The sequence below is a fragment of the Pinus tabuliformis genome, chromosome J (assembly GCF_031772625.1).
Source record: "Pinus tabuliformis cultivar Carrire ecotype Pingquan chromosome J, CPIR1, whole genome shotgun sequence".
In the NCBI taxonomy this organism is placed as follows: Eukaryota; Viridiplantae; Streptophyta; class Pinopsida; order Pinales; family Pinaceae; genus Pinus; species Pinus tabuliformis.
In genome coordinates, this window is record NC_142295.1 from 1,210,928,535 (window position 1) to 1,210,952,922 (window position 24,388).

General features: G+C 38.8%; 1 pseudogene; it reads right to left on the bottom strand.

Annotated features, from left to right (window-relative positions):
• Positions 1-10,755: 10,755 nt before the first annotated feature.
• LOC149231493 (protein IQ-DOMAIN 6-like) lies at positions 10,756-21,540 on the bottom strand (annotated as a pseudogene).
• Positions 21,541-24,388: the final 2,848 nt, after the last annotated feature.

A 24,388-nucleotide genomic window follows, 5' to 3' on the forward strand; every position in this document is an offset into this window, starting at 1 on the left:
AATGGATTCCAAATTATTTCACAGACTTCTTCATTACAAATATGGAGTGGGAGATTTTGGAAGTGTTTCCCACACTGGTGTGGTGGTGACAAACATTTGCTAGAATGGATTCTGGAGACCATGGCTTCAAGAAGAGTCCCGCTCTTTCCTAAAACCAAGATCTTCTACTAAGAATTTTTCTCTCTCCTTTGAAGTTTTGAGATAAAACAGAAAGAAATCATCTAGCACATAAATTAATGTAATAATTCTAGCCCACTGTTTGGCTATTTTTTTATTACAATTTATCCATTTTTCTATATTTTGTTGACTTTGTAGATGTATATGCATTCTATGTAATGATGGAGCTTGTTTCTAGCCTTGTTCTAAAGTGATTATAATTATTTTTATTTTCCAATTTTGTTATACTATATAGTGAGGCATAAATATTGATCACAAAAATGTAGTACACCAACCTCATATGAAAACTGACGTACTTGAAATTATTGTTATCTTGGATAGACAATCTAGACCAAAATCTGTGGTTTCAGAAATTGGTGCAATCAATGATCTGTGTAGGAATTTAAGGAAAAGTATTTAGGCCACAATGGAGGTTTTGGGTCCACTAGAGGTTGGTTGGAACATGTCTCTCCAAAATTCCTTAAGGCATGTTGGGCCTTTGGCCTTGATAATGGAGCATCGTACTCATGCTTAATAAAGTGGTAGCATGAAAGAATTGAAATTATTTTTAGTGATGATAACAAAACCATTCCTTTCATGCTTTCCTTCACAAAATTAGAAATATTAGTTGGAGCTCCCACCAAAAATTAGGTGTCAACTAATCCCCAAAACTCCATCTTCATTACCAAGGGACTCGCCTAAGGGTGATACAATGATCCTAGGGTAGAAAGTGACACAATACACTGCCCCTTCATTGTTGTTGCAGGAAACAATGGTCAACCCATCATCCAAGTGGAGTACAAAAGTGAGACAAAATAGTTTGTAGCTGAGGAGATATCTTCTATAATTTTAATGAAAATGAAAAAGATAGTTGAAGGTTTCCTGGTTTGTGATGTGAAAAATTTGGGGCTCACTATGCCTACCTATTTTAACATTTCCCAGAGGATGGCTACGAAATATTCGACAAATATTGTTACTCTTACTGTAATGAAAATTATTAACAAACCTACCAATACAACTATAGCCTATGGATTTGACACATATGATTATTCTTCCAATAAAAATAAAACAATCCTAGTTTTTAACTTAGGTGGAGGCATCTTCGAAATCTCCATTCTTAAATGTTCATGGTGGTAAATTTGATGTTAAGGTAAATAGATTGTTCAGTCATTTTGTTCGACACTTCAAAAGAAAAATCAAGAAGTAGTTTAGCAAGATTGCCAAAACTCTTCGGACATTTCATTCAGAATGTGAGAAGGAAAAGATAATTCTATCTTTCACAGTGGACACTGCTATATATTGATTATCTCTGCAAAGGATTAGATTTTATCATGAAGATCAAAAGACCCAATTTTGAAGAGCTCAACATTGATTTGTTTGGAAATTCCATGCAAATAGGGAAGAATTATCTAGAAGGCACCACGATAAACAAAGAGAAAATTGACAAAGTTCTATTGGAACAAGGGGGTATTCCTTTTGGCCCTTGTTTGGGCTCGTGTTTGGGTTACCTTTTGTAGTTGTCTTCCATAAGGTGGTTGTCTTGTGATAGTCACTACAACTGATGGAAGTGTCCTTACCCCAACATCTGATCTAAAATAATTGGTTGGTAATTCTTTGCTGAGATCTAGTTCAGTGCTTAATTTGGCATAGGTGAATACTCTAGTTTTCTTGTTCTTGCTACTCGAGTTAATATATTTTGCAAAGGGATTCCCAATTATTTCACTTACTTGTTCTTTTCAAAGATGAAGTGGAAGCTTTTGGAAGCCTCGCCCACAGTGGTGTGGTCATGACAAACATTTGCTGGAATGGATTCTGGAGACCATGGCTTCAAGAATAATCTTTCTCTTTCCCAAAACCAAGGTCTACCAGTTAAGACTCTAAATCTCTCCTTTGAAGTTTTGAGTTAAAACAAAAAGAAAAAATTTGGCATAAAAATTAATGTAATAATTCCAACCCAACTTTTGGCTTCCTTTTTTATTACAATTTCTCCATTTGCGCAGGTTCTGTTGAATTTGTAGATGTATACGCATTCTATATAATGATGGAGTTTTTTTAGCTTTGTTCGAAGGTAATTATAAGGATTGTTATTTTCCAATTTAATTATACTATATAGTGAGGCTAGTATGTTATAGAGAGTGTTTATTTTCTTTGATGTCCAGTACATGTGTTCTTGCTTTAACTTCTTATAAGGGAAGAAGGGGGTAGTTTCCCATGGATGCTTGATCCTTCCCTACTTAAAGGATGACTTTATTCACTTTGTTTTTTTCTAGGCATTACTTGAGGTTTGTTGGACAAAATTTGAAGGGTGGAGTGTTTTTTCTGTTGGGACCTAGCCTTTGATTAAACAAACGGTATTAGGTGATGTCCTAAATACTTTGACGTGAGAATGTTCCTTTGGTTTCTATCCCTTCAATATATTATGACTTCTAGATTAGTTATACAATGAATGTTTTAGGGGGTAAATTATTAATTTACTTTTAGGTGAAAAATATAGTTCCATCCATGAAAAAAATTTAATTCCTTTTTTCTATGCTGCTTCTTTATTTCTTCTTGTATGTGTTAAATCTTGCATAAGAATGTAAACACTTATGCAAATGCAGATATACCAATCTGAATGTAAGTTGTCTACTTATTACATTGTCATTGTTCATGCAACATTGAGTAGACTAGATATCAATAATGTAAAATTAGTTTTCATTCCTCTGTTTTCTCTTTCAAGGCATATATTTTAGCACTAACTTCCATTTGGATTCGAACATAGTGTGTGCAGGGAAGACATGGGAAAATTTGAAAGACATTTTGAAGGGCCTAGCTCTATGGTAGCCATTTCTTCTCTCTATATATATTCAATACTTTTTTTAGCAAATTTTATAACTGATCAAGAGAAATAATCAACCATAACACAAGATATATCACTAGGGAAAGCACAAGCATAAAACCCCCAACACTGTATTATCAATCAAGTTGAAATCCTTTTCAGGTTACAAAAAGAATCAGCTCAAGAACTACCCTGTACTCTCTGCAATCAGAAGATGAAGATCATAGACTCCCAAGGCCTAAATATATAGGCCACAAGTCCTTCAATCCCCTATTTCCTTGCACAATTTTGATTGGGGTCCAATTACAAAACATATGCTAATTGGCCCCAAATCATACCTCCTGTCAACCTCAGGTCCAACTATGCAATCCTTGAGGACAGTAGTTCCTCCTACATGCAAGGAATACTTACTAGAAATATCCTAGCATCTAATAGTACATTGTCTCTCATCTGATCTCAATTGGGTCTGTCTGAACTGCCATGCATCAGTTATCCATGAGAGAATACTCAGTTATCTGAAAAAGCAGTACTCACATGCATGCAAGCATTAACTAATTGTATCTCATTATTTTAACAACTTGTTAAAATGATCTAACTGGACTTGAGTAAGTCAACTAATCCTCTCATTATAGAACTCATACTTAATTCCTCAATCAGTGGAGAGAATCAAGGATAAATTCCTCAATCGATGGGACAACTAATTAAATGTTCTCACAAAGACTTCAAGTTTAATTTTCCATAACTAATTAACTCATGGAGAATTAATTAATTAATAATCAAATTGTTGGTAAGACCAAATTCGATTTTACTTCCTATAGTTAGACCAGGGACTGCTAAAAATAGGAAGGGACCATGAAATGCTATTTTTAGAAGATGTTATTTTTAGCAATTTCACCTCTCACCCAAGGTGGCCAAAATGCTCACTGGCCAAACTGCTATTTTTAGACATGCTATTTTTAGCACTTTCTAAATTTAGCATTTCTTGTTGCATACTTTTCAACACTCCCTCTCAAAAAGAAAGGGATTATCAACAACCCTGATCTTGTCTCTGTGGAACTCAAACTTGCCCTTTGACAATGCCTTTGTCAAAAAATCTGCATCATGTTCCTCGGTCGAAATGTAAAGCAGCATCATGATCCTCTTGACCATACAATCTCGTAGATGATGATAGTGGATATATATATGCTTGGACCTGTCATGAAACACTGGATTCTCAGAGAGTTTAATGCAACTCTGATTATCACAATATATCACGGTAGGATCCATCATCTAACCAAACAATCCCACTAGAATATTCCGCATCCAAATGGCCTCACATGTAGCCTGACTAGCAGCCATGTATTCAGCCTCCGCTAAGCTAAGTGCAACTGATATCTATTTCCTGCTATACCAAGAAATTGTAGCTGGCCCAAGGTTAAAGATTCCTCCAAAAGTGCGCTTCCTGTCTGATGGACTACCTGCCCATTTTGCATCCGTGAAGCCTTGGAGCTTCACTCCCTCTATTCGCCTGTACGATAATCCATACTGTGTAGTGACTCTGAGATATCTCAACACATGCTTTTCCACCTTCCAAAATAACTTGGTTGGTTGAACCATAGCTTGACTCAGCTGGTTCACCGCAAAGCACAAATCTAGTCATGTGTTCACCAGATACATGAGTGCACCCACAAGCTGCCGATAAATAGTAGCAGCTACTACCTCACCTGAAGTAGCATCCTCCGTCCTCCAGTTACTTGCTAGAGGAGTCTCCGTGGGCTTGCACATCTCCATGTGGAAGCACCTAAGTATCTCATTGGCATACTTGTTGTTGGAGAGGTAAATCCCCTCTGCGGATAGAGGCGATCCCACTAGCCCAAAATGGGTCTAGCAACAATCAATCAACGCTACCATGCAAGTTCCTAGTTGCAAATTGAAAGTGGATTATGAGAACCAACCTGGAGTCCAACGCTAGTGTCGTAGAAGAGTTGATACTCCCGTTCCCTTGCTCCGGCAGGTCACGATCCTCACGATCTCCGCGAATGGATACCTGCACATGCAAAGAACGAAGCGAATACAAGCATAAAATCCACTAAATACAACTATATATCAGTCAGAAAAGATATAGATCAAACATTATCATAACGAACAATAAGATCAGAACCATAATGATAGTCGTTTATTAATGAATAATCAACAGAGAAAAATACAACCAAAGTTCTGACGTTGAATCTCTCCTCTGGCTGGGCGAGTAGCTACATATGTCTTGCAATAGACCTTTCTCTCTCTTTGATTATGAATACACAGCTCAGACTTCTGGCAGCATAACCTCCCTATGCTCCAAGACTCTTACTATCACTCAAGACAAGCGTTATCACTACTAGCACTATCACCACTACTCAAAAACTAGCTTGTCAAATGCATGAGGACAGACTTTTATAGATGGAGAAGGGGAAGAAAATACAATGAATCAAGACACCCATTATGGATTGGCATTATCTCCAAAAAGCCGTTGTGGATAGATGTAAGGGATAGATGATGAATCTCGACATCTAGAAGATTAGCTTTATCCTCAAAAGACTTCATGACTTGAAGGGAAAAAACATCCGGGCGCGTGTTTGTTAAAAATCTTTTCCAAACTCGGTTGGCGCGGGTGTTACTCTAAGACAGAGCGCCAATGGGCGTGCCTTCTTTTGAGGATCTCGTTCATTGGCGCGGGTAGTACATTGTGGACCCGCGCTAATGGAAAAAGGGCACTTTTCAGGGATATTTTGCAGGAGGTGTCTTCAGGGCACATGAAGTCCATACTTAGGGGAACATAATGCAAGTGTTTTTAAGTTATGTCACTGCTCACAGGTCCCGGAATGAGTCCTCCAAAGTACGGGAAAGGGGTAACAGGGACGGTGACCAATGGTGACAAATTACTGTGTAACACTTACCTTGAGACACAAATACTTCCCCATCTCTCTGCCACACCTCCATGCCTAGAAAGTAGTGCATAAGGCCCATGTCCTTCATCTCAAACTCTCTTGCAAGGTCCTCCTTGCAAGACTTGATCAAATGATCATCACCTGTCAAAATCAGATCATTGATATAAAGTACAATAATCAATAGCTTACCTTCTACCATGATGTGGTAGAGGTTCACATCTGCTTCACTCTTGGTCAAGCCCAACCCAGTGAAATAGTTGTCGATCCTCATATACCAAGCACGGGGTGCTTGCTTCAGCCCATACAATGCTCGCTTGAGCTGGCACACATGTGACTCACGATCGAAGGTCTCAAATCCCTTAGGTTGCTTAATGTATACCTCTTCCTTAATCTCCCCATTGAGGAAAGTTGTCTTCACATCCATCTGATGGATCTTCCAACCCATCTGAGATGATAGTGCTAGAATCGATCCGATCGATGAGTACCTTGGAATAGGAGAAAAAGTCTCATCATAGTCAATCCCCTCCACCTGTGAGAAGCCATGGGAAACAAACCTTACCTTGTGTTTCTCAATACTACCATCAGCTGCCTGCTTTACCTTATAAGCCATCGATAAGTAACCACTAACATGTCCCCCGGTCTAGGGACAACATCCCACACATTGTTCCACATGATAGAATCATACTCCTCTACCATCACACCCACCCAAATTGGCTGCTGCACTACCTCCTCAAAAGAAGAAGGCTTGGTTGCTACACACTCCCCAACCAAGGCCATGTAGCTAGTGTATATATCAAGAGATCTCCTTTGTCTGCACTAAGAGGATGGCTGCGCCACTTTCTTTCTCGCATATTGCATCAATCTGTCAGCTTTCCGTGAGTGTTTCCACCCATCTCTGGAAGACTCTCTAGCAGTGGTGATCTCCACTACTGGAATCTCTGCATGTGGTTGATCCACGTCATCAGGAGGCTCCTCCTCCTTAGGAACTAATAGTTCCTCATCATCACCATGCAACTTGAGCTCCTTCTCAAGTGACACTCGCATGGCTCGCTGCTCATCAAACTTCAGATCCCTACACACTACGGTCCTCTGACTGGCGGGCAGAAACACCCGATAGTTGTGAGGTGTATCCGTGTACCCCACAAGTATTCCCAACTCAGCTGTTGGGTCTAGCTTCTTCCGAGCAAATTTGGTCACATGATAGAAGACTGGTGATCCAAAGATGCGGAAGTGACTCACATCTTGTTGCTTCCCCGAAAAAGCCTCCAAAGGTGTCTTCATCCCCAAAATACGATGAGGACTTCTGTTCTAAATATACATTGTTGTATTGCATGCCTCAGCCCACAGATAAAGTGATAGGCCTTGGTCATGCAAGATCGCTCGAGTTGCTCCCAATATAGATCTATTCTTCCTTTCGTCCACCCCATTCTGTTGTGGGTTATGAGGTGCCGTGAGTTCCCGTTTAATTCCTTCTGAAGCACAGAAGTCCTTAAAATGTTGGGAAACATACTCTCCACCATTATCAGTTCGAAAGGCCTTTACTTTCATCCCTGATTATTTCTCTACCAAAGCTTTGAATTCACAAAACTTCAAGAAGGTTTGATCCTTCTTTTGAATGAAGTAGATCCAACATCTATGAGAAAAATCATCAACAAAAATAACATAGTACCTATGCTTCACGGTGGAAGCTGTAGAGAAAGTCCCACATAAATCTGAATGGACTCGCTCCATAACTGCTCCCGCTCTACTATCCCGATCATGAAAGGAAGCTTTTGCATACCTACCCAAAGTGCAACCTTTGCATGTGCTTGTTTGCTCCAGCTTTCACTTGGGTAATCCGGTAGAAATTTGTTGCATGATCTTCAAGGCCCCATGATGCAAGTGGCCCAGTCTCCTATGCCATAACTTGCCAATATCTTGGCCATGCACCACCTCTGCTTTGGAACTCAGTGCAACACAGTCTTCTACCTGTAACTTATAGATATTCTTAACTCGATTCCCTATCTGTTTGGTCTGTCTAGTGTCGATATGGCTTAGGAAAACCTTTCCAAAACTAAAGACTACATCATAGCCTTTATCCTCAAGCATAGTAATAGACACAAGATTATTTTTCAGCCCTGGTACATACATAACATTAGAAAGAGTGAGGGGAGAACCATGCTCCCTCTGAAACACAACCGTACCTTCACCTGAGATAGGGTACTTTCTGTCATCGCCCATCTCAATCTGTATCTGGAGATCCTCTCCTCCAAAAGTGCTGAAAAATATTCTTGTCACCTGGCATGTGGAAAGAGGCTCCACTATCTAAGTACCAAACACATCCCATGCTGGATGAAACAATGCATGCAATAAGCGATAAATCCATCTCAAACTGTGAAGCTAGTGCATCACCATCAGATTCCTTGGAGGAACCCTTCTTGGACTTCTTCTTTGGACAATTAGTAGCATAATGGCCCAACTCATGACAATGAAAGCATCTCACCTTTGACTTGTCAAACTTCTTCCCTCCTTTAGAAGAATTGGATCGGGATGCCTTCCCTTTCCCTTTCTTAGCTTTAGATGCTAAAGCCAAGTTCTCTTCATCATCATGTTTTGATGAAGATTCATCCCTGGTGCTCCGTCTGATCTCCTCCTGCATCAAATCCAACCATAGTCGTTCCCAATATGGTAGTTTGTCCCTTCGATTCATTGATTCCTAGTAGCTATGCTAGCTCTTAGGAAGGCCAAGGAGTGCTAGACCCACCATATCATCATCAGCTGCAGTGACCCCTACACTTGCAAGCTCATCCCTGCAGGTGGTGAGCTTGTTCAGGAACGTAGATATGGTGTCACCCTTTTCACACTTGATCTTGCGAAGTTTGTCCTTCAGTGCTAGCTTCCTCTGATCAATGCTATTCTGATATAAATCTTTCAATGTTTTCCATATTACATGTGGAGTCTCCTTCCCATGGAGGCTCGAGATTATGTGATCTCGAACTCCCTCCAGGATGATTCTCCTAGCTCTAGCCACACACTTCTTCCATTCCGCCAGTTGAGTAGCATCAGTAGGCTTAGGGACTTCTTGATCAATGAAGTCCTTAAGGCCATTATCTTCCAATACTGCCTCCATGCGATCCTTCCAAGCTATGTAGTTTGAGCTGCCATCAAGGGCATACTCAAGCCTCAAACCATAGAAAGCCATTGGTGAAATGATGTGATAAGAACTTGAGATCTATATCCCGAATAATAAACTTCGAATTTCTCTTGCCTATATACAGTTCTTCCTTGATCACTTGTGCTCTGATACCATGTAGAAATTTCACCTGTAGATCAAACTGATATATGCAATGTATTAAATCATAATACTTGATCTAGTTCTACAAAACATTAAGCGGAAGCATAATCGATTTCATGAGCAACATCAAGCATAAACACATATAACTGATCAAGAGAAATAATCAACCATAACACAAGATATATCACTGGGGAAAGCACCAACATAAAACCCCCAACACTGTATTATCAATCAAGTGGAAATCATATACTCTCTGCAATCAGAAGATGAAGATCATAGACTCCCTAGGCCTCAATATATAAGCCACAAGTCCTCCAATCCCCTATTTCCTTAGGCAATTTTGATTGGGGTCCAATTACAAAACATATGTGAATTGGCCCCATATCATAATTGCTGTCAACCTCAGCTCCAACTACGCAATCCTTGAGTCAAAAAATACTTATTAGGATAACAATGATGTGGTACTTATTATGATAAAAGCCACGAAAACCATTTATATTAAAAATAATGTCGTATTGAAGAGACTATATGATTCAAACAAATACGTATTAGGATGACAATGATGTGGTACTTATTAGGATAACAATGATGTGGGAGCTTAAAATCTTGTAGAATCTGCTCTTCAGGTTTCCTCCAAATAAACCAACAAACGTGGATATTCTTCTGCAAGACAAGAAGCACAAATGGGTCACTGTCGTATTACCCAGACTAAAGGGTGAAGTTGTTGCATAAAGCGGTAAGTAAAACCCTATAACCCTACAACCGGATAATTAGTTTAAAATATCCAAATCCCTTACATAAGGATGAAGGGAAGTCGTCCTGTCATCAAGATTAAAAGGTGCAGCTCCTCAATAAAGAACCATTATTGAACATCGACGATATCCCTAAGAATTCGAACAATCAATGTCAAGTTATACAACGAAAGGCTTGGGCTAAGTATGTGGGATGCCAGAAAATGAATAAAAATACGAGTTGATCAATCAATATAACGTTATTACAAATAAACCAATTATATCACATTCCTACACAAATAAGAATCATCCTCAAGCAAGCCTAATTATAGGCATTTCTGAGTAAATACCCGAAAAATGTCATGGATTGCTGAACATCTCTCTTAAATTATATCTTTTTTGGTACTTGTTTCCCAACATCACTTTTTTTATAGTGAAATTACGGGAATCTGAAGAGGGGGCACATTTGTGTTCAAATCAAAAATTCATTGCTTATATAGAAGCATCAGCTAATATATGGAAAGACTGGAGGGATAACTAAGAACCTAAGAATGCTAACACCAAAATACAATTATTTAGCTTGGATGAACTACAATTGACCATAAGATCATTACAATTGTATTATAAAGTTCAAAAAAATGTAGAAAGAAAACATATAAGCATTAGATATATATATAGAATCTCATTCCAACTTGAAATCTTTACACAGTATTAAACTGGGCAAGAAGCCCAATAACGTCATTATTAAAGAAATCCCATCTCAAATCACTAACTTAAAGTGTACACACTCCTTACTCATATAGTACCATCAATATGCCTATAGGAATATAGCCGAGAATGTTTTGATATATCCCAGTTATCTTTGTTTGGCTTCTGTAAAGAAATACTCCCATTATGCCTTGAATCTGCAAGGCCAGCTAAGATAACAACCAGAAGCTTAGTTGAAAATTCATGCTCTTTTGCTTCTGCTATAGATTTTTTTTTTCCCTTAAACACAGTTCTCCAGTAAGTGGCTTCCTCAAAGACTCAAATGCAATCCAGCTGACCATGTCTCCAATCACCAGATCAAACCAAACTTTTAGCTCCTCACAGCCACCAACCAAGAAGCTAATCAACAGTTGAGCACTGTGGCTTTTGAACTCAAAATTTTACTCTCCACTCCTAAAGAGCATCTGACATAGTTCAGCTGGAAGCTGAAATCTTAATCTCTGCAGCTAAGTTGAACTTCTGTTCAAACATACAGAAGAATGCCCATGAAATGTTGGTCACTGTAGCTCAAACCATTCACAGCAGAGTTTTCAACCTTCAGCCACTAGTAGTGACAGGATAGAACTCTGAAACTTAGCATTGATAAAAGGGTTTTCGAGACTCTCCATAAGAACAGGAAGAAATCTCTCCACTCTTGGTAGATGATTTGTCAGATCTCAACATAGGTGGAATCAATTTGCAAGCATGCAGAGAAGAATCTGAACTGGCTGTGCTCTTCACTTCAGCATTATATGAAGAAACTTTCTTCTGCAATTGAAGATCATCATATGAGGGTCTTATCTTTGGAGCACTGGACGAGCATATTTTAGCCTTGGCAGACTCTGTAGAGTTCATGTAATTAGGCCTTCCCACACTCTCATCTGATGTCTGCAGAGTATTTCCAGATTTTGGAGTACATGATCCCCTTGAGATTGTTGAGCTCTCATCAGATTGGATATCAGAGCTAGGGTTTGAAGATGATCTACCAGTAGGATGACTGGAAACCGCTGAAGGTGGTTTTGCAGCAACACGAACACTAATATTGTTTCTGTGAACTTTAACTTTTCCTAGTTCATGAGATTTCCTCAGATTCTCTCCAGCATCATCATAGCTTTTGAGAGACTGAATTTCACAAGCATCCATTTGGGCTTGTTCCATGAGTCTATTCTCCCAAGGCTTTGCAGCTATCCAATGCTCTAACTATCTCCAACCCCAGCTATTTTTGTCTGGCTCAATTCTAGTGTAATTCATGTTTGTTTTCGAATTGCTTCTCCATTGCTGAAAAGAGATTCAACACCCATAAAAGTTACTAGTATATAAATTTCAAAATGTCAACCTAGCATCTACATTTAAGGTCTTGTGCAGAGGATTCTACCACAGCATTTAAAATCTGCCAGAAATAGAGTGTTCAATCAAGGACTTATACAAATGAATTTTCAAGTGACTTTTCTGCATTGAACATAGTTATGTACCTGATGGGAGAGAGCATAAGCAATTTCTCTCTCACATTTGATTGCACCCTCTTGTCTCATTTGCAGTTTTGCACGAACTTCTTCAAGGGTTCCTTGACTATCACACCACCCCTCCTGAAACAAGCAATGCACTTCTAAAACAAAATGGATAACAGAGCCAGTTTTTTGCAAGTTAAAACATAAAATCTTTTTAGGTTATCAGAATTATTCTGGCAATTCCACATCACACAGATATTACTATTGTAGTATAAGTGATGGGATTGTTAGAAACTGAAATTTAGCATATCTAGAAACAAAGGGAAAGCAACTAGTAAGAAAAACCGAGATCATTTCAGAGCTATGATAAAGAAGTATCTATATGAGGTATGATCTAGTCCACTGCACAAGGGTTCTGAAAATCAATATGGCCAAGAAAAGTCTATAGAAAGGGCAGCTGCTTTTCTTCATGGGTAGTCCTGGTTTGGTGTCTGAGCACAGATCAGAACAGGGGCCTGAAGCGTTTGTGTAGGAAATTTTCATGATAAGAGTAAACATGATGATGATTAGGATTTGCTTGTGGTTTCGTATATATCTTAAACTACAGTTGACATATGGTAATCTGACACTCACAGGATTCGGCACTCCGACCTATTGTGTGGGTAGAGTAAGCTACTAAACCATAGTGGCCAGAGTGTTAAAATACCTCAGATTCTCGCAGTTTGTTTTGGCAAATTCGATGTTCATCAATCATTTTCTGCATAGCTAAGCCTTCAGTAGACATCCAAACACGGAGAGCTCTTACACGGGCCTGAAATCTAACAAGTGCTTGCATGCACCTTAAGGTAATTGCTACTTGTTTCCTTACCTGACGACCTCGAAACAATGCTTGTAATCTCACAAACCCTTTCAGCGCTCGCGGTGCCCTCCTGGCCTATAAAACCAAAACCAAAGCCAATGGATTGAACATAATCATATCTCAAAACAACCAACTATACAATCTATAGAGGCTCGTGCATGAAGAATCGTTACCAAAAATCCTCAAAAAGCAGTCTGTATGCGAATGGCGGCCCATTCTTCTCTGAAAACCTTGAAGCCTTTAAGAGGAGCCCTCACAATAGTGGCCACTGCAGCATTATAAGCCTCTACAGCAACAGATATAACTTCAGATGTCTCCCCGTTTGAATTTACCCTCTTATGGAAACTTCCTTCATTTCTCCCCTCGAATTCATGGTCACCAGAAATTTTCCACAGGCCCCATTTTCTGGACTTTACATTGGTGAGCTTTTTCTGTGCATGTTACAGCAAAGTCAATAAGCTTGCTTCCGCTAAATGAATGAACTTAGAACAAGATTCCTACATAAATAATGACTAGAAAAACAATGAAGCAGCACAAAATACGGGTGAGATGCAATTTCCCAGGTAAGGAAATGCATTTGCTATTAGGGTCCATTGATAACCTAAGATGATGAGTAGGACTGCAAAAATTTACATGAGCAGAGTATGCAAAGGCCATGCTGTAAAAAGTTACATGAACAGAGTATGCAAAGGCAGTGCTGCAAAAAGTTACATGAACAGAGTATGCAAAGGTCGTGCATAGAGCATCTCCCACAAAGTAAGACATGAGAGAAGTACAAGAAGATATAAAGCATGAAAAATTTAAGAAATAAACAGGAAAAGATCATGAGAAAGAGAGTGGAAGCTGGCAGGAATGTCAAACAGCTACTCTCCTAGCAGACGAGGCCGAGAAGAAATTCGCAATAAAGCTCATATTGGTGTCTGATAGAGGTCGTTGAACCCTATGTATCTGATTAATAGCCTAAATGCTTTGGGTCACGAGAACTTTTTTGGTCTGAGACGTCTCAAATAGTGCAATATATGGATTTGTTTATATATAGTATCACTGAACGCATTAGGTGGTGACTGGTCCAATATGTGAAAGTACAAGATGGTTCCAGCTGAACCACAATGTACCATTCCCAACTTAGTCCATTTTAACAAATGAAAAAGGAAAAGCAATGAGCAGTGAAAAGATGGTGATAATGGGTTCTTCATAGTGCTTCTAATCTTAATTTAAATCCTAGAATACTATAACATATGAGTCATTTGATCAAATGACCACCCTATCCCAGAAAGGTTGTAGCTGGGAGAAGAAGATTAAAGTATAAGGGTTACTTTTCATAGAATGATATCACAGAATAAATCTCAGTAACAAAGAACAAGGGATGTTATGCTCTGTTACTCGTTGCAACGATCAGATGGGTTATTTCACAATAATATTACCGTGGGGGACCAAGTGTATGATAAAGCTTTATAGGGAACGGTTAGTAAGGTCCAGTATATGGTTTACAGGATGGAAGCCCTCTAATATGATATAAGTGGAATAATTAGATAATACCGTTAGGAAAAGCATCAGTTGGTCATGGGTTACTCTAACCAGTCAAAAAAAAAAGAGATAACCCTAAAAACAGAACAAAAGCAAAAGCAAGAAACCTAGCAACATAGGGAAAGGAAGTCTCAGGTTCGACAAATAACCTTGCGTAAGTGGTTCCGTCTTCCTCGACCGTCCATCTGGCTTCTTCTACACAGAGACCTTAAGAACCGATGCAGGGCAAAACTACCAACAATCCTCCTCCTGGCCCTCGTCCTGTAGAAAAAGCTCGTGTAGCAAAGGCATTCTCCCTCGGCCATCATTTGCAGCGAACGGGCTATCTGTGTGCGCACGACGGACTAGCTAGGTAGACAGACGGGCTGGATTGTTTTTAATTAATTTTTTAACTAATAACTGTTTTTTAATGTTTTCTTTGGACAACAGATAATTGTTGAATCGTCTAACAATAAATGTGACGGTTAAGATTAAGACAAAAAGGCATTTAGGGGAGTTCATTTCAGAAGGAAACGCCTTACGGCGTAATTATACTATTTTATAGAATATGTTAAATAAGAAATATACAATAATTTACTTTATATTTACATATATAACAAAAGATATTCAAAGTTATTCTTAAAATTAATAAATATATACTTAAAATAATTAAAAAGATAAAATAGTTTTAAAAAATAATAGTTTTAATAAGAAATTATATTACTAAAAATTACATGTTTTTACACTGGCTCAAAATTACAAGATTATATTGTTTTTAATTTTGGTTAATCATTTTTGAAGTTTATTAAATTTATATATATATATATTAAATTGGATATTTTGAAAATTGAATAATATTTTTAAATTTTTTTATAGTAAATTATTTTTTTCTAATTGATTGATGATTAATTTTATGAGATTTTAAATTGAATTGTGAGATATACAAATTATATTTAAAAATAAATTTCTATTCACCAAGTTTTATAATAATAATTATTATTGTTATCTTTGTACAACACAAGACCATGTGAATAACTGCCCAACATAATGTAAGTAAATATTTGTGCCATATAAATGGTTGCCCACTATAATTTCAAAAAATAGTTTCATTAAAAAATAGATAAAAACCAGAAAAATTTATTGTTATTATTATTTGATCTTTTATTTTATTATAAAATTATTAACATTAAACGGGCCTTGAGTATGCCCTAAAACTGCTTCTGCTTGGCTAAGAGCTCGTCTTCCTCAGACGTAAGGAAACAGGTTAACGGCCCAAGACCCGGAGGCATCTGGCAGGAGTGAAACCCTGCGCCCTTATGGACCACCAGCGGGTTATTTCAGGTGGCGTGGTTTTCCTTGATAACAGTGATGTGTCAACTAGTTGGTTTGACAAACTAAGTTTGATAGATTTTTCCACCTTTTGAAAAAAAAAAAAAAAAAAAAAAAAATTAAAATTATTAACATTAATATTAAAGTAATATGCTGAAATAGTTGAAGAATTTTATGTCATTAAAGTTATAAACTATTTGATAACAACAGAAGAAACTAAATTTTCCACTTGGGAAAAAATTAAACCACTCCTACAAAATGATAGTGACAACCTCGGGAATAACACATTGAGAGCGACAACCTCGGCAATATCCATTACTCATGGAATCATCCAACTTATAGTGTTTGAAGGGAGTCTCATTGTCAAACTTATGATAATGCAGACCCCATTTGAACTCTGGGATGCTTCAGTGAGTGGGCTACATGTGACCAATGATTGAATTTGACGATGACATGTTTATTAGGATATTTCAATATATTTCAATTTTGATCAAGAAAATTAATTTCAAATCCCAATTTTGTGTCATTAATATGCATGTTAATTAGTTTGAAATTCCAATTCTAGTTATCAGTTATGTTTACTGGTGTGTTATTGAAATTTAAGAAGAGAATGTTTAAAAAGAATAAAGGTGGAATATTGCAGAAAGAATGAAGGGAGAAGCCGCATTTTAAGTTTAAATGAAATTTATTAAAAATTATTAGATGTATAAATGAAATTTATTAAAAAATATTATATTTATATATTATGTTAGATAATTTTAGAACGTAGGATTTTGTAATTCATAATTTATGTAAAATATTTTTCAAAGAAATGAAAAAATAGTTTTAGAGTAGACACATTTTAAACCACTTACTGTAGTTGATAATGTTAGATATTATTATACATTCCCAAATGTGAGGTTATATTATTTTAGTTTTTTTCAAAAAAACTTTGTCTTCTATTAAAACCAAAAATTACAATAAATATTTTATAATGTTTTTCAGAAATTTATATTAAAATAAATTTTTGAAAATAAAAAATTATTTTTTAATTTTTTATAAATAAAATTTCTAATTTTTGATTGGTTGTTGACAATTTTTATGTGGTTTAAAATACATTTACCAGGAAAAAAATAATTTAAAAATAATAAAATAATAATAATTACACGTAGCAAAATTTTAACGGCTTTGTGTTGTTTGAAACAATTGTCATTTATGCACGCAGAATATACATGCATATCTCCATATTTGGAAATGCAAAAGCTATGTGGTACCAACTACATCTAAAGTTTCTTGATCGAAGTGAAATTATTGGGTGGATTGGAAAGGATATATACATCTGCGTCAAAACGGGTATGATTTGGTTGTGGTTAGTTTTCAAGAAAGATTTTATAATTCCATGCATTAAAGGAAGAGAGAGCATAAGAGGGAATTACACATTTGAGTGAGTTTGACGTGTACTAATTTTTTGAAACCTAAATAAACCTTATGCTAGTCCTTAGGGGCATAGTGTCACGCCCCTACACCAGTGGTGTCTTTCAACAACACATAGGCGGGGTGCGGCACCGCCAAACTCTTTCGTTTCCCACTACTTAACCTTACAGACTAGTCCTACTCAACACTTAGTCAAGTTTTCTCAGGTGTTCGTAATGCAGCAGAAATAACATTACTTCAATTATCTTCTTTATCATGCAGCGAAATCATAAACATCAAAATACACAATGTATGCACATTTACATGGGAGGGGAAACTAACTAGTAAGTTTGCCCAATAATATATAAAGTCTGCAATTTTACTTTACAATTACAATGTTTTACAAAGTGGTGCATCCTTCTAAAATCGGCCTGCACAAGTTACCCAAGTTACACGACAGTCGTGCACCAGTCGAGTAGCACGTGCCCGTCGCACTATTTCCTTCTGCTCTTCGCACCGAACTTTCTGCATTGAACTATCACCAACAGCGGCCCCTACCTACACTGTTCATCCAAACCATGTCGCAACTTGCCCATCGTCATGTCCAATGTAGTGAACTCCTACCCATTGCACCGGTCTGCCGCACTACGGCCCAACTCTCCTGCACGATAGTCACACTACTCAAAAACCCCAAATTTTGTGTTCACAAAATCTTCCAACCTTAACTGCAACGTTTTGCCACTTCACTCGAGTTCACCAACCCAGGGCAGGTGCATGGCCCACCCTGCCTGTCGTGTGCGGACGCCCTGCAGAACTCCTCTTGCGACCCAAACTCTTACCCAACCTGCGACCCAACTATATTTAAATCGTCCTTTGCCCTTCGGTTGGTTTATAGTTGTGGATATGTGTTATGTTGTTTGGCACTTCGATGATTCATTGATGTCTCAAATGAGTGGAACTCATCATTAATATATATGTTCCATTCCAATACTCCATGAATCACCGCATCTGTTGGTTTTCCCATGGGTCGGCTCGTCCACATGTCCAACTAACTTTTCCGCTCCACATGACACACCCTCTCGTAATTCTCCATAATCGAGCCAACCCATCGTTTTTTCTTTCTTGACTCAGCCGACCTGTCCACCTGGTGACTCATTCACCCAGGCGCATGACTCGTCATGTCCGTGTCATCCATCCACTATATTTGGTTGCTTATCTCGTTGACCAGACACTCGCCCATCATGGCGTGCTCACCCACCCGTTACCTTTAACCGATCGTTATACATGTGCGCACTTTTAACTAATTATGGTGCCTCATTTAACTGAATTTCTTCTTCCAAGTCGCCTTTAACCGAACACCCCCACCCGATTCACCTTTAACCGAACACGTGCGCCTGTCGCACATCATGGGTGCACCTACACTATGACTTTGGTTTTTCGACTCCCTTGGGTACTCCCAACTCAAAGTCTTGACATCCTCCCCCACTTTAAAAAGGTTCTTGCCCTCAACAACACCATCTTGAAAAACTCCATCACCAAGACCAAAATGTCGCAAAGTGTCACTAGCTCCAACATCCAATGTCCATGCTGCCCAACTCCTCGCTCCCATCGCATGAACCTCCACCAAGGCTCATGACTTCATGTACGGGTAAATCTCCTCAATCCATGGTCATCAACCATAATCGTCGCAATCCTCCATGCTTCTCCATTTGTGGAAGGTTGTTCCCTCCAACTCAGCTACATGTTATCACTGCAACACATATCGTGCTAATCCACCATGTATCATTATCATCTAAACCTCTACCATGATATTCCAACCCAACACAATACATCTCGGTAAAACCTCGACATATCTTAGACATAGATCAATAGAAGTCATAATTGCTTGCTTTGTGATGAGTGGAGCCACCTTTCGACCTCCATCCTTCTTTCCTTCATGGCTCTTGCAACAAAGTTAATCATCCTCTTCTCTGAATCGGCCCTTGGTCTTGGGCTTAAGGTCATGTGTCATTTTTTTTAAGTTCGGGGAGGTTGGGGCTAAGCCCTGGCCCCTGGCCCCGCCCCTGGTCCTTTTGGGCGCAGTGACTAGGGTTGGGGACTAGCCCTCGGCCCCTTACCATATATCTACCCCAACTAAAGCATAAATAATGTTTGGGTGGGTCCTTTTAACAAGGCCCACCCATAACACATTGGTTATGGTGGATTTCAGTAGGCGTGAGGTGTTGTCTTCAAATCCCACGAAATAAAATTTGGATTCTTAACATATTTTTGGTGGCCCCATGTTGCCATGTGGTGGCCTCTGGTTGGGCCATGTGGCAGCCTATGGTTGGCCACTCAACAACCAATCAAATGAAACCTAATAAAAATTTGCCACTGCAGCACCAATAAAAACTTGACAATTGGTGAGCTGCCATTGATATTTTTGAAACCTAGTTAGCATACCATGTCAGCAATACAAACTGTTGACGTGGCAAACCTGCACAAATTTTTTCATGTTTCCCAAAACGATCAGGACGTGATAAATTTTTCATACGACCTTCGTTTGATGCACCATTTGCGCCATTGGAATAATGGCGACCCGTACTACGCAGTGTTTCTATCAACAATGAATTTTGAGACAATAAAAATTTGAGCCTTTTAGGATCCATCTCGATCACACCTCCCCACAAAAATGACTTTTGGTCTCCAAAAGTCTTATAGATAGAATTCAGACTCATTACAGAAATTCCCCAAACTTTATTTGAATTATCTACAATCAAAAGAAACGCTATGTCGCAAAATAGTGATTTATACATGCATCACTTTACAAAATGCCCAGTTGTGGGGAAAAACGACATGTGCTTTACAAAGATATTTACAACATTCAACTAGAAAAGTAGTTCACCCATTTCTTACCCAACCAAGTGAATGAACCCTCTACTTGAACTTTTTCTTCTTCTTGAGTCGCTTCATGCATGGTCGCAACTTCCACCACTTTTTCCTTTGTTGCTTCCTCTTTAGGTGCTTGCATGTCTTGCTTGCCCTTCTTAGGATGAAGTTGTGAATGCAATTTTCAGCACTTATCGACCCTATGCCCACTGATATTACAATGGTTGCATAATTTTTTTTGCTTTCTACTTGATGATATTGTCTTCAAACTTAGAAGAGAGTCTTTCTTCCCTGTTTCATTCCCACATTCAAGCAACTCTTTCCTTTGCTGACACTTCTTCACACTATGGTTAGGTGAATGACAGAAAGTGCATGGAACCATATTCCATAAAAAATTATTCAATTGATCATGTGGCTCAAAATAAAAGAAACTATTTGAGTGAGGCTTATACCTTCCCTTGTTATCCTTTGAACCATGCTTCTTACGCGAGGAACTTGAATGGCGAGAAGAACTTGTCTTAGTCTCTTCTTCAACTTGCTCATCTCTCTTTGGAGAGGTCTTGCATTTCATGTCCTCCTTTTGCTTTAGAAACCAAGATGGTACCAATTCCGGATGCAAATCCCAACAATTTGCCTCGTCATGTCCTCTCTTATGACAAAAAGAACATGATACCCAAGAGATATCACTGGAAGACCATTCTCCCTTTTCAACATAGCCCAAAACTTCATATCGAGGTCTCTCCTTTGCCTCAATTGGATGGATAATTCCCTGATTGTTCACTCCAATGCCTCCTCCCTTGTAACCCATCTTGGACAAGAGCTTTTTTCCTATGCCTTTGCTATGCTTCTCAAAGGCTGCAAAAGAGCTTAAATCAACATTTTCATGTAAAGAAACTGCATGTAAATGCTTACCATTTTCCTCATCTTTCGACTGAGGGACAAAGATGTTCATAAACTCTTTCCTAATTCTTCAGGTGTCCTTTTGGACTATTGGTCTTTCTTCTTTCAACTCCTTGAACTTTGGTGTTGATAGAACCTCATCCTCATCATCATGCGGACAAAAGGTGCAGACTTGGCCATATTCCTTCTCTAAGGGGCTTTCTGCACTAGCCTCTTGTGGGTACTCATCCAACAATTCCTCCTTCTTCTCTGCCCTAGATGAAGCGGTGGAGGATGCTTCAAGGAAACCTCCTTGTGTCCCTGGTACATAGGAGGCATCCTCCATTTGACAAAAGCACATATACCTATATCCTCTTGACAAGAGCCATAGGTTGCATTATTTCCATGTCCACAAGCTTTCTTAGTATTGGAGGGACTCTTTGTTGCTCTGGTAGTAGAACATTCATCAGTTTGTTCCTCCACAACATTCTGCAACATGAGGTGCATCTTTTGCTTCTCTTCCTCAATAGCTTCAAGTAGTATTTTGAGCTCCATGTTCTCTTGTTGGAGAAATGCAATAATGTCCTCCAAATCTTGGAGACTATCATGCTTTGAACTCATGCCCATGCTTGCAATCTGGTCAACTTTGTGCTCTGATACCAAATTGATCTGAAAATGGAAAAGGTGAATTCTTCCTCTCTTTCCAAAATCAAATAAAATAAAACTAAGGATCATGTCAACACTTTGCAAGCATGAAAAATGGGCCTTGAAACAACTGATGAACAAAAAAGAGCAAAACAAAGGATTTGTTAACGGATTTCACCCCTCCTGGGCTACATCTTCGGGCCTGTCAACATGGCTAGACCACTCATATATTCAGTATCAATGGAGTAAATAAAAACTTGTTGCAAATAAATATGTGGCTACTACCCTCTTGGGTAACGTTGTCCTACAAATAACTCTCACAATGACATCAACTCAAAGCATCTCCTATAACGATGACAAAACTCCAACTGAAATGAGCTAAAACAAGCATGTGAACACCTCAATTCCACATTGAAGTACATACACAAAACGTCATAATAAAAGAAGTTGAACCTGAGTTGAACCCTATCGGTTAAAACTATTGTAGTAGCCTTTTTAAATTGAGAATACCCCTACAAGGTCTTCTACATGTCCAAATAGCCTCTAGAACTGCTTCCAAACTCTGATTGATCCATATACCTTTAGTCCTAAACCTACAAAAAAACGTTATATGTGTGCTCTAATCATAAAACAGAGGTTACCAACGGATTCAAAACATCCAAAAACCCTAGGCATCCTCTTTCTAAGCTCAATTTGGATAAAAAATCCAAAAATTATGAACTTCCCAAGTTTTGCTGCTAGTGGACCCACAAATTCGCCAAATCCGGCCAACTGTCCTAAAATTTTGTCCCATTTTTTGCTAACAGGAAAAAACTTGGCGTAATTCCAATGCAATTTGTGGGATGATTATATTCGCTATTAACTCATGTGCATGCCCTCCTGGCCACATGGCCACTCCACGTGACCTGGGGCTAGCCCCTGCAATTTAGCTCCCTTTGAAGCGACCCTTGGTCTTGGGCTTAAGGTCACATGGCATTTGTTATAAGATCGGGGTTAGCCCCTTGGTCCTGCCCCTGGTCCTTTTGGGCATGGTGACCGGGGTTGGGGGCTAGCCCTTGGCCCCTTACCATATATCTACCCCAACTAAAGTTTAAATAATGTTTGGGTGGGTCCTTTTAACAAGGCCCACCCATAACATGTTGGTTATGGTGGAGTTTAGTAGGCGTGAGGTGCTGTGTTCAAATCCCCCGGAGTGAAATTCGAATTCTTAAAAAAAATTGGTGGCCCCATGTTGTCATGTGGTGGCCTCTAGTTGGGCCACGTGGCAGCCTGTGGTTGGCCACTCAACAACCAATCAAATGTAACCCAATAAAAATTCGCCACTTTAGCACCAATAAAAACTTGACAAGTGGCAAGCTGCCATTGGTCTTTTTGAAACCCAGTCATGTGCCAAATCAGCAGGTCTAATCAGCATGCCACGTCAGCAATACGGACTGCTAACTGGGCAGACCTACACAAAATTTTGTTTGTTTCCCAAAACGATCAAAATGCGATAACTTTTTCATACGACGTCCATTTGACACGCCATTTGCACCGTTGGAATCGTGGCAAATGAGAACTACGCAATGGTGCTATCAACAATGAATTTTGAGATAGTAAAATTTTGATCCTTTTAGGATCCATATAGATCAAGTAAGCTCCATTTTTTTCAATGTACCCAATCTCAACTTCTTCTATCACAACGGGTTTATGACCAAGAAAGTCACTCTTGATCCCTTCCTCAAGATCCTTGACTTTATCCTGCAACTTGGCATGTTTCTCCTTTAAGTGAACTCATTCATCCATGAGTTCTTAGAGTCTACAGTTGCTCTGTTGTATCCTATCGTCAAGTTCCTCAAGTTCAGCAAACCTTCTATGAATATTGTTCAAGCCCTTCCGCACATCCACTATTCCATCCCCAATGTGCCCCAAGTGTTCCCACTCTTGCACAAGATCTTTATAGTGTTATTTCCTCTTGTCCTTCCAATAAACTGTCATGTCTTCAAGCTTTTGAACAGTTCTTATGTCTGTCATCTCTCATCATTTAGCTTGGTCCAAGCTTGTTGCCTTTCCCCTGCTTAACTTCCTAATGCTGCACTACGACCAACTACAAAGTGCCAAGCTTCAATGCCAACCGCTTGTCATATTCTTGCTTCAATATTCAATCAGCTCGGCTCACCCTAAACCAATATTTGATACCACCTGTCATGCCCCTACGCCAATGGTGTCTTCCAACCACACATAGGTGAGGTGCGGCACCAGTAAACTCTTTTGTTTCCCACTTCTTAAGTTTACGAACTATGCCTACTCAACACTTAGTCAAATTTTCTCAAGTGTTCATAATGCATCGAAAATAAAATTACTTTAATTATCTTCTTTATCATGCAAAAAAATCATAAACATCAAAATACACAGTGTATGCAAATTTACGTGGGAGGGGAAACTCCCTAGAAAGTCTGCTAAATAATATATAAAGTCTACAATTTTACTTTACAATTATAATGTTTTACAAAGTGGTGCAGCCTTCTAAAATTGACCTGCATGAGTTACGCAAGTCACATGGCAGTCTTGCACCAGTCATGTAGCACGTTCCTGTCGCACTGCTACCTTTTTCCCATCCCACCAAACTATACGTATTAAATTGTCACCAACAGCATCCCTTGCCTGCAATGTTCACCCGAACTGTGTCGCAATCTACATGTTGTCGTGTCCGACGTAGTGAACTCCTACCCCTTGCACCGGTTTGTCGCACTGTTGCCTAACTCTCCTGCATGGTAGTCACACTACTCGGAAACCCCAAATTTCGTGTTCATAAAATTGTCCAACTTGAACTGTGGTGTTATGTCACTTC